A 10,026-nucleotide genomic window follows, 5' to 3' on the forward strand; every position below is an offset into this window, starting at 1 on the left:
TTCCTGGTATGGGTGACCTCTGGACTTCTGTTTCAAATACACCATTCCCAAATCTGTTGTTTCCATATTGTTAATTGTGCTATCTTGGTCTTGCATCTCACTTGTGATAATGGACTGATAATGGATGAAATGGGATTTCCTGCTTGTAACTAAAAACAACAACAACAAACCCTTGATTTCTGAGCTATACCATCAATACACATGAGTAATTTCAGCTTATTTACACTGTCCCCCACCCATATTTCCTGCTGGTCCTTGTGAGAAAATGGGAGGTTCTATACTGTGCCTTGTTAAAAGCTTTGACTAAAACAAAAAATTCTGGAGATTTTAGTTTTTTGCTTTGCATTCAAAATACAAATACATCTACGTGATGGAAGAATTGACTTATTTGAAGAGATGACACTTTGAGATACTAACTAAAATCTTCCTAGGGGTGCCTGGGTGGCTCAGTGGTTGAGCATCTGCCTTTGGCTCAGTTCGTGATCCTGGGGTCCTGGGATCGAGTCCCACATTGGGCTCTTTGCAGTGAGCCTGCATCTCCCTCTGCCTATGTCCTTGCCTCTCTCAGGAATAAATAAATAAAATCTTTTATAAATAAATAAATAAATAAATAAATAAATAAATAAATAAATAAATATTCTTTCCATGTCCTCTTGATCACTCTTCCCTTGGGCTGCAAACATACACCTGTCATTTTTCCAGGGGTGGTGGAAAGAGGACTTAGAGGGTCAGAAAGGAAATGGAACAAAAACATCCAATTCTTCAGTGTAAATCTCAAAAGCTAAGGGTTCAGGTACAAAAAAAAAAAAAAAGAAAATCAAAAAGTAGATGTGTGAGTCAGGACCGGACTCTTCTCCCTTTCAATGACCCACCAACAACCTGAGAAGCATGAGGCTACAGCTCAGCAGGCCAACCTAAGGACAAGGTGACACAAGGCACATCTCAGGGGCTGGCAGCAGAAAACATTGCCAGATAGATACCAAGAAACAGCCAATGGACGTTTGAGTAAACAGCCCCCTGCCTAAAGCTTAACATCCACCTGAGGGGCAATGCAGTTTATAAAAGAGGATAAAAATCCCCAAATGTAGTAAAATGTTTAACCTAAAGTGACTGAGAAATTTTGAAAATTCACTGACTTTACCTGAAAGTATTGAGATCCCATTTTCTGATTAGGAAAAGTGGAAGCTCAAGGACAGAGATAAAAATTTTGTTCCTGAAAAAAATACTCCATTTTATGGGTAGTTTGTATCCCTTTGAGTCAGATCTACATAAAGAACCTAGGTCTGAGGGCAATCCACTCAGTACTGGCCTTTCTGATCAACCTGAACTTCTCAGGTCTTCAGGGCTGGTTGAAGTAGGGGAAGCAGAGATGGGAAAAGACAAGGAACCAGGTGGCACCTGGAGAAGTTTTGAGAAGTCCACATTGGAAATGAGGCAAGGAGGGGAATGGGAAGGAGGAAGAGGACTGCATCATTATCTGTCTTTCTCTAAAGTCCCAAGGGGACAAATCCGTTTGTTCATCACTTATGCAGGCTCCGGGTGGCTTAAGAGGGAAATGTCAGGAGTTACAGGCAAATGGAAGGATGTCTGCTGATTATGTAGGACAGATGGATGGGATGCAATCTTTGCAGGAAGTATCTAGCCTGGAAACAATGTTTTGAGAAATTCAAAATCAGAAGTTTTCATGCATAGCAGTATGAGAAATGTATATGGTGATAAGGAATGAAACTAAACCTCGGTACTCAGGATTCCCTTGTATTTGAGCTGCCAGTGTGGTATTATCACCTTGGATCAAAATCTGAGAGCTCGTTCATTACTGGTGATTATGTCCCACTTCCAGTACTGATAATTACATTCTACTTCCCTGACTCCCCCTGGACCATCTATTAAGCATGTTTCCTTTCCCTTCTGGTCTCGTGTTATTTCCTGTTCTGCATTTCTGGTTCCCAAGGGGCTGGTGAGCCATGGTGAGCTCGTATTCATCATATACCTTGAGATCTTTGAATGAGAAGTGCTATGAAAGTGCCGGTTGATCTTAGCAAGAGCTAAGCATCCCTTAAGTGTTAGGCCGTCCTAACCATGTCCCCTTCCATGTCCTTCCCCTCCTGTTTCTCCCCTCCTTATTTGCAAGCGGTTCACATTTAATTCAAGCCTTTCCTGCCTCCATTGTCAGCATCTCAAAAACAAGGAACATGTCTTCTCTTCTCTTGGTAGCTTCCAGTGAATAATAAATATGCCATGGTGGTTGGTAACAGATTGTTTAACTACGTGTTCATAAAGCCATCATGGACTCCTACCTCTTAAGACCCCTCATGAACTCCCACCCAGAACCCTCTTCACGAGTCTTTCTATCCCAACTATCTAAACTAACATAGCTCTTAAAAATCATCTTTTCACCATTTATCTGATTGCACAGGAAAGAGAAAAATAGGAACAAGTGGTTAATGCAAGCAAGATAAGGAGTGAAAGCCCATAAAAGGTACCATTTAGTGGGTACTTACAACATTTCTGAATGCACACGTACAGGCATGCATGAATGAAGTGATCAATCAGTCAATAGAGATAGAAGAGTAAGGCCCTTTGTGGTGGCAGTGACAGAGACCCAGTTAGATCTAGAGCACCAAAGGAAATGTACTGGTTTTGATTCAGAATCCAGGGAACGCCACATCTCCACACTGCATGCAGGGCAGGTGTTCACAGGGCCTGGGGGGCAAAGAGAATTAAGTGTATTTGGACCATCTCTCAGCTCTGTTTATTTGCATGTATCAGCTTCACACTTCTTTCATTCTGTTGACTTTCTAGACAAGATCTCCAACAGCTTACAAATGTTATGTCTATGGTTCATTCACCACCTGGAGGAAGATGAATCCTAAAATGAGCTCCAAGTCCAAATGACCTAAAAAGGTCCTCCTTGGCCCAGATAGGGTCAGGTATCCCACCCGGGATCTGTAGGGCCTTGTAACCAGGAGAGTGTGCAGGAAGGAGACAGGGTGGGAAGCTTCTGGGAGCACAACCCTGAAGGTCAAAGATTTCCTGGAGGAGTCAGGAAAGAGCTAAGAGAGGACTACACAAAAGCTACAAGATTATGTAAGACTGGGTGCATTCCAGCCTAACAGTCCAGTCCTGTCAGGTGGAGTAAAGAAACACCAAAGGCTTGAACTTGTCTCTGTCACCTCTCTCAAGCCACTCCTAATGCTGGATGGGGAATACTGAGACTCTAGCCTGCTCCCGGGCCAAGATAACCAACAGCTTCAGTGGGATGCTGGAGAACCTCCCAGTGCTCGCCTAAGGGGCCTTCCCAGATGCCAGGATTTTGCACCCATGCCCATAACAGCCCACTTGCCAGGCCTCATGCTTTTCAATGTGAGGAAATATTGGCAGAAGAGACAATGAGTGAAGGAGAAAGGAAAAAGAAGGAGGCAGAGACATGGACAGAAGAATAATAAAGGCAGTGGTTGTTGGCACAGAAGACAGAGAATGTGGACTCATTGCTGACACAGGTACAAGTGAGGCTGAGGAGCAGGGGGGACCCAGGAGGAGATCACCTCTTTAACCATATGACTCCCAACCCTTTTCAGAACTTCTAAGCGCAGGCCCCAAGGCACACCATGCTGCTAAGAGATGGGTAATGAGGTAACCAGGAAGGATCTGGGTTTTCATCCTGCTCTTAGCAGGTCACTTAAATCCTTAGTTTCAACTTCCTCCTTTGTAAACTTGGGGACCGGTCTATGTGTTCTCCATGGTTCCTCTCTCTTCGTTAGAGCTTTCATCCCCATGACCACAGCTGATCTGGGCAGGTGGAGAGATCAATAAATTAACAGGTAACATGGCAGCAAAGGACAAGCGAGATGGGAGGCAATGTTTTAAACATCTTTTGAGGTCCCATTAAAATCTGTTGATCATGCCTCTGCTGGCAAACTCTGACCAAATTTTGTTGTCACCCCGTAACTTTGACTTTCTTACCTTGGTGAGAATCAAGAATCCTGAGACCTTTACACAAGGACTGAAATGCTTTCAGATTCATGAGCTGAAGTATAAAAGGCCCTGGTCCCACGGTGATTAACTGGGATTTTATAGGCAGTGTTTCAAACCAGTGCCATACTACATGTCTTCACTTACTGTAGTTATGATTTCATTAGCCTCTCTGATAAATAATGCAGAGACTTTAATGATGCATTTCCTCTTAAAAAAAAAAGAACCCACAATCGAAATGCCATTTCATAAAGCAGGGAAGAACAATGACTTCTGTTTAATTTTTATTACTTTTAAATTAATCTGTAAGGTTTTAAGAAGTGAAAACCACCTTCTTGCAAGAACAAACAAACAAAAAACCAAAACGAAAGAAAAAGGTTAACTAGCTTTAAAAGGTACAGTCATTTCTGGGGGAGTGCAGAATGGATATAGGTCAAGAATCAGCATGGAAGCTCCACCTTCGTCAACTGAGCCCTTTCTAGATCACAAAAGGAAAGTGGTCCTGCCAAATTAAAACCCTCCATAACAATAAAACCTGATTTAATGCAGTCATTATTTTTCCATTAAATCTGAATATCATCTAATGCATGGATGTTATTTTAAACCTACCACACTAATGCAAATGCAGCATTGCCTGTAAATCAGACCTAAACGTTCCATCAGTTGTCATTACTGCTATTGACAATCACAATACTTCATCCCCAAGGACACCATCCCCTCAGCCCCTGACTCCAGAGATGTAGGGGGAAAAAAAGGAGATGTATTTTAATTTCGAACAGAGAGCTGCTTACTGAAGTGTAGAGGTTGGGTCAGTCACACCCTGGAGGTCTCAGCTTAATTTGGTTCAACATATAACCCTTGCTTCTCCAGGCCACACTAGGCTAGAAAAAACCAAGGCTTAGGTTTGGAACAACTGGGAAAAGAAAAAACTCTCTAAATGTTTAAACCAGAGGAAACTTAGCTCTAGGAACTGGTGACACAAGGGATGAATTTGACCAGAAGAATTGAGAAGCCAAACGGGAGACGATGATGCAACCCAGAGATTGGTCACATGTTGGCTGGATGGAAAGAGGGAATATGAAGTGGATCCAGGATCCTTGGGCCAGAGATCCTGGGGGATTCTGGAACCACACCATCCTTGTACCATGGGATTTGGAGACATGGACTCAGAGGCAACATTACTACTGCTGGATGCTGCCAGGGGCACAGGGTGGGTGAAATACCCTGACTTCTGTCTTTTCCTTACCCACCTACATCTGCCAGTGCCTCCCACTGGCAAAACTCTGGTAGAAGCCAACTTACCTCAGGGCATGGGGAAGGCAGATGGATGTCTATTCCCTTGCAATGAAGAGCAGAAGAATGAGGAAAATGTCAAAGAGCAAACAGGCCCAGAGCAGCAGAAGTTACAACCATGTTAATATGTGGCTTCTGCCTCCCTGAGCGGGGCTACTCCAACCCCTGCCTCCAGCCCCACCACAGACACTCTGTTGAGAGCTGCAGAAGTCCGTGGAGGTTCTGCTCCACAGTGCAACACCTCTGTTAATCAAGTTTCTTCAACCTCAGAGTCTGTGGGGTGATGGGTATCATAGTTGGCTCCCCAGGTACCTTACACCCCTCACCCCTGTGGAGAAGCCCTGCTGTCTAGGAGGGGATGCAGTGTCTCCACCCTGGCTCTAAGTTCAGGTCTCAGTTGGCTCTGACTACACCACCCCTCCACCACAGTGACTGGGTTGGGGTTGAGGGGTGGGCGGCCCACAACACTGGCCTAGGTGGTCAGAGCACATTGTCAACCTCAGAGTGACTGGTTCAGAGCAAAGGTATTTGTGCAACAAATGAAGAAAAGAGAAGTTACAGATAAGGAAGCATGTGGCCCCAGGAACCGACAGCAGAGATTTGGCTGCCTCCCTGAGGATGAGGCAGCCATCCAGAGGAAAGCAGGACCCAGAGAACCACGGAGACCAAGCCCCAGCCCAGATGACCACATGAGCCTAGAGAACAACCCCTCCCCCTGCACACACACACCCCTCAAGACTTCACAATTGTGTGACATGACAAATTCCTTTATGGTTTAAACCACTTGAGCTTTCTGTTGCTTGCAAATGAAGTCCTAACTGATTAAGGAACCATTGTTTCTTCAAAGATTTGGCACATGGTAGACGATAATGAGCAATTTTTTGCTCTTATTTTCTTATACAGCTATTGAGAAGTTTGTGCCAAGCTCCCCAGGAACTGAAATGGGGGTAGTCTGGATTTCTAGTGTGATATGGTCTTACGTTGTATTCTTAATATTTGTAACCCATGCTAAACCTGCCTCCAATACAGGACGCATACCCTAACCATTTCTCTCTAACTCACGGAGAGTTTCCTAACTTGCAAAGGCTCTATCCTGCCACACCACACCTTTCCCTCAGCTCCTAACTCCGGAGGATTGAAGCCTCCATTTCTCCTTTGTTCAAACAGGTTCTGAGGGTCTAATTGTTAACTATCTCTCCTGGAGACAAGAGAGAACTCAAAAGCACAGCCTCCTTGGGTGATAAAGACTAGGCTCTCCTCTTGTGGAGTCCTTTCTACGAGCCAGATGCACTGAAGGGTGTGAAGAATAAATTAGCTGCAACAGGAGGTTGTGGGTAGAAACTTTCCCATGTGTCTAGCCTTCACAATGGCAACTGGAAGACAAAAAGCCAGGAATGCTTCTAAACATCCTACAAAGTACAAGATAGCCCACATGGCAAAGCATTAACCAATTTAAAATGTCCATAGTGTCAAGGCTGAGAAACTATGCTCTAGAGGTAAAGTCTTAAGAAAACGAGGAAAAAAAAAAAACAATCGGAGGAACAGTGTTCAAATAGGCTGAGTACATTTATTTTTTTATTTATCTTTGATTGTATGCTGCAGACAATTCTGCAATTTTGTCCTTATTTTCTATTCATTGTATAGTTCTTTATATTGCCTTCCTACTCTGCCTTGGCTGTCTAGCACCATAGAGAAAAAAGTATAATTGCATGCACCCTTATCCTGCTCCACCATTAAGTACAATATTTGCTGAAAGCATTTTTATAGTTACTACTACCAAGTATAGAAAGTTTCAGTCTATTGCTAGTTTGCTAAAGGTTTCTGTCATCAATGTTAAATTTTATCAAGTGCTTTTTTTCTGTATCTATGGAGGTGATCAAATAGTTTTGCCCTTTCTATTAATGCAGTGAATTACATTAATTAATTTTTCTTATGCTAAACCAAACTTTCATGCCCATAATACCAAGCTTGGAGATGAGATGCTGTGTTTCTATCTATATTGAATCAATTTGATAGTAGTTTGCAAAGAATTTCAGTACTGATATTCAGGAATGAAATTGGCCTGTGATTATCCTTTTTTAAAATTTCCTTTACTGATGTGGCATCAAAATTATGCTAGCCTCTTTCAATGAACTGAGAAGTGATCCCATTTCTATATTCTTCAGAAAAATTAATCTAAGACTGAAATTTTCTGTTTGTCAAATGTTAAGGAGAACTTGACCTGTAAATTCATCCAGGCATGCTCCTTTCTGTAAGGGAAGATTTAAAAACGATTGATTAATAGTTCTAGGACTACTCTGATTTTCCATTTTTTCTTGAATCACTTGCAATAATTTCTTCTTAGATACCATTGCAATTATATATATATATATATATATATATATATATATATATATATATATTTCAGAAATCTCTCCACTTTAGCTTTTTAACTTCTTTTGTCATAAAGAATTTATAATATTTCCTCATTATCATTTGAGAATCTGACACGTCTGTGGCTCTTTTATATATTTTATTTGGCTTATTCTTTTTATTTCTTTCCTCTTGCCCAGAGTTTAGTCAATCATATTAGTATTTACAAAGACCTCTCCTATGACCTTATTCATTTTCCCTATCTGACAGTGTTTTTAACTTTTATTTCTACTGTCTGTAGGTTTAGTCTATTGTTCTTTTCTTAATTTCTTAAATTGGATGCTTATTTAATTAACTTTTAGCCTTCTTTTTCCTTGGTATGGATCCAAATTTCCCTCCAAATCCTAAGTTAGCTGCACTTCACAAGTTTCAGTGCCATTCTTATTTATATGATGATTTTTTTACTCACTGATTCATTAGTAAATATATTTTTTTACAATTCCACACTTGTGAATTTTTCTACTCATCTTTTTTGAGTATAAACAGATAACAAAAGCAGTTATGTTTTGGCCACATGGCATGCTTCTTACATTGTCAGTCCTTTGAAATTTGTGAAGATGTGCTTTGTAGCCTAATAGGTGATTGTTTTTCATAAATTATTCACATGTACATTAGAAGAATATGTGTTTTGAAATTAATTATAAATGTGCCCATTTGATCAAGTTTAATTGTACCATTCAAATATTCCATATATTTATTGGCCCGCCATGATGGACTTATCTTTTATCCCCGGTACTTTTATTAACTTTTGCTTTGGATATGTTGTGGCATTTTAGGGGAACCTGGGTGGCACAGTCAGTTTAGCGGCCACCTCTTGGTTTTGGGTAGGATCATGATCTTAGGATCATGATCTCAGGGTAGTGAGATTAAGCCCCTCACTGGGCTCTGCACTCAGTGGAGAGTACTTTGGGAACTCTCTCTTCTTCTCCCTCCCCCCCTTCCCCACTCAAATAAATAAACTCTTTTAAAACAAGAAAATTATTTAGATATGTTGTGACTGTCTGTTGTGACTAATAAATGTATACATTTATTTTATTAAATGTATACATATGCAGAATTTTCAACCTTCCAGAGAACTGAATCTTTTATATCTATCTAGTGATTCATTTCTTCTCTGCTAAATATTATGCATGTGTATTTCATGAATATAATATATCAACTCTGGTGCTACTTACCTGGTACATGTTTTTTCATCCTTTTATTTTCAACTTTTCTTTGTCCTTAATGTCATTATTAATAGACAGCATAAAGGGCAGCCCCGGTGGTCCAGTGGTTCCGTGCCGCCTTGAGCCTGGGCTGTAATCCTGGAGACCAGGGATCAAGTCCCACGTCGGGCTCCCTGCATGGAGCCTGCTTCTCCCTCTCTCTCTGCCTCTCTCTCTCTCTGTGTCTGTCATGAATAAATAAATAAAATCTTTAAAAAAATAGACAGCGTAAAGAGTTTTAATCCAATCTGATAATCTTTGTTTTTTATCAGGATTAATTTTTCATTGACCTTGACTGAGAGTGTTGATGTTTGGATTTATTTCCATCATTTGGTTTTGTGCTGCCTATTTTTTTATTTCTTTTCTCCCTCTTTCTCTCTGTTTCCTTTCTTTCCTGAACTATTGTTTTATTAAAGTATAGTTGACATGCAATTTTCTTGACCTTTTTTATATTGACTCCATTCTTTTCTTATTCTAATAATTTGAAGAGTATACATAATCTTCCTTCCTTCCTTCCTTCCTTCCTTCCTTCCTTCCTTCCTTCCTTCCTGAGTGGTATTTTCACCAAATACTTTAATATGAAACTTTAACCTAAGAAATCCAAAATTGATCACTATCTTTACCTTTGTCACAAAGAATCCAAGAGCTCCAGAACACTAACTATAATCACCTCTATAACAGTTTATATGCCACTCTTAATTAGTGTTTATGTTCTATTATTTTAATCCACAAATCAGACATCATTATCAGTGTTTTTGCACAATCAATATATGTTTCTACAGACTTTTATATTTACCAATTAATACATTTTCCCTTTCTTCCTACATCTCAGATCTTTTATCTAAAATCATTTTTACTTTCCCTGAAATGGACATTTCCAAATTTCCTCTACAGACGTCTTTGGGTGGATACGTATTTTTTTTTATCTGAAAATAACTTCTTTTTCTAACTGAAAGGCATTTCCATCAGATGTAGAATATAGTGAATGTATATGAACTAGATATAGATTCAGCACTTATAAAAATATTATTTTACGGCTTTTTGGCTTTCTTGTGCTGTTACGAAATCAGCTACAAATCAAATTGTCATTTCTTTGTAGCTGATTTGTCTTTTCTATCTAGCTTCTTTTGATTTTTCCCCCATG

The sequence above is a fragment of the Nyctereutes procyonoides genome, unplaced genomic scaffold (assembly GCF_905146905.1).
Source record: "Nyctereutes procyonoides isolate TBG_1078 unplaced genomic scaffold, NYPRO_anot_genome, whole genome shotgun sequence".
NCBI classification, from domain to species: domain Eukaryota; kingdom Metazoa; phylum Chordata; class Mammalia; order Carnivora; family Canidae; genus Nyctereutes; species Nyctereutes procyonoides.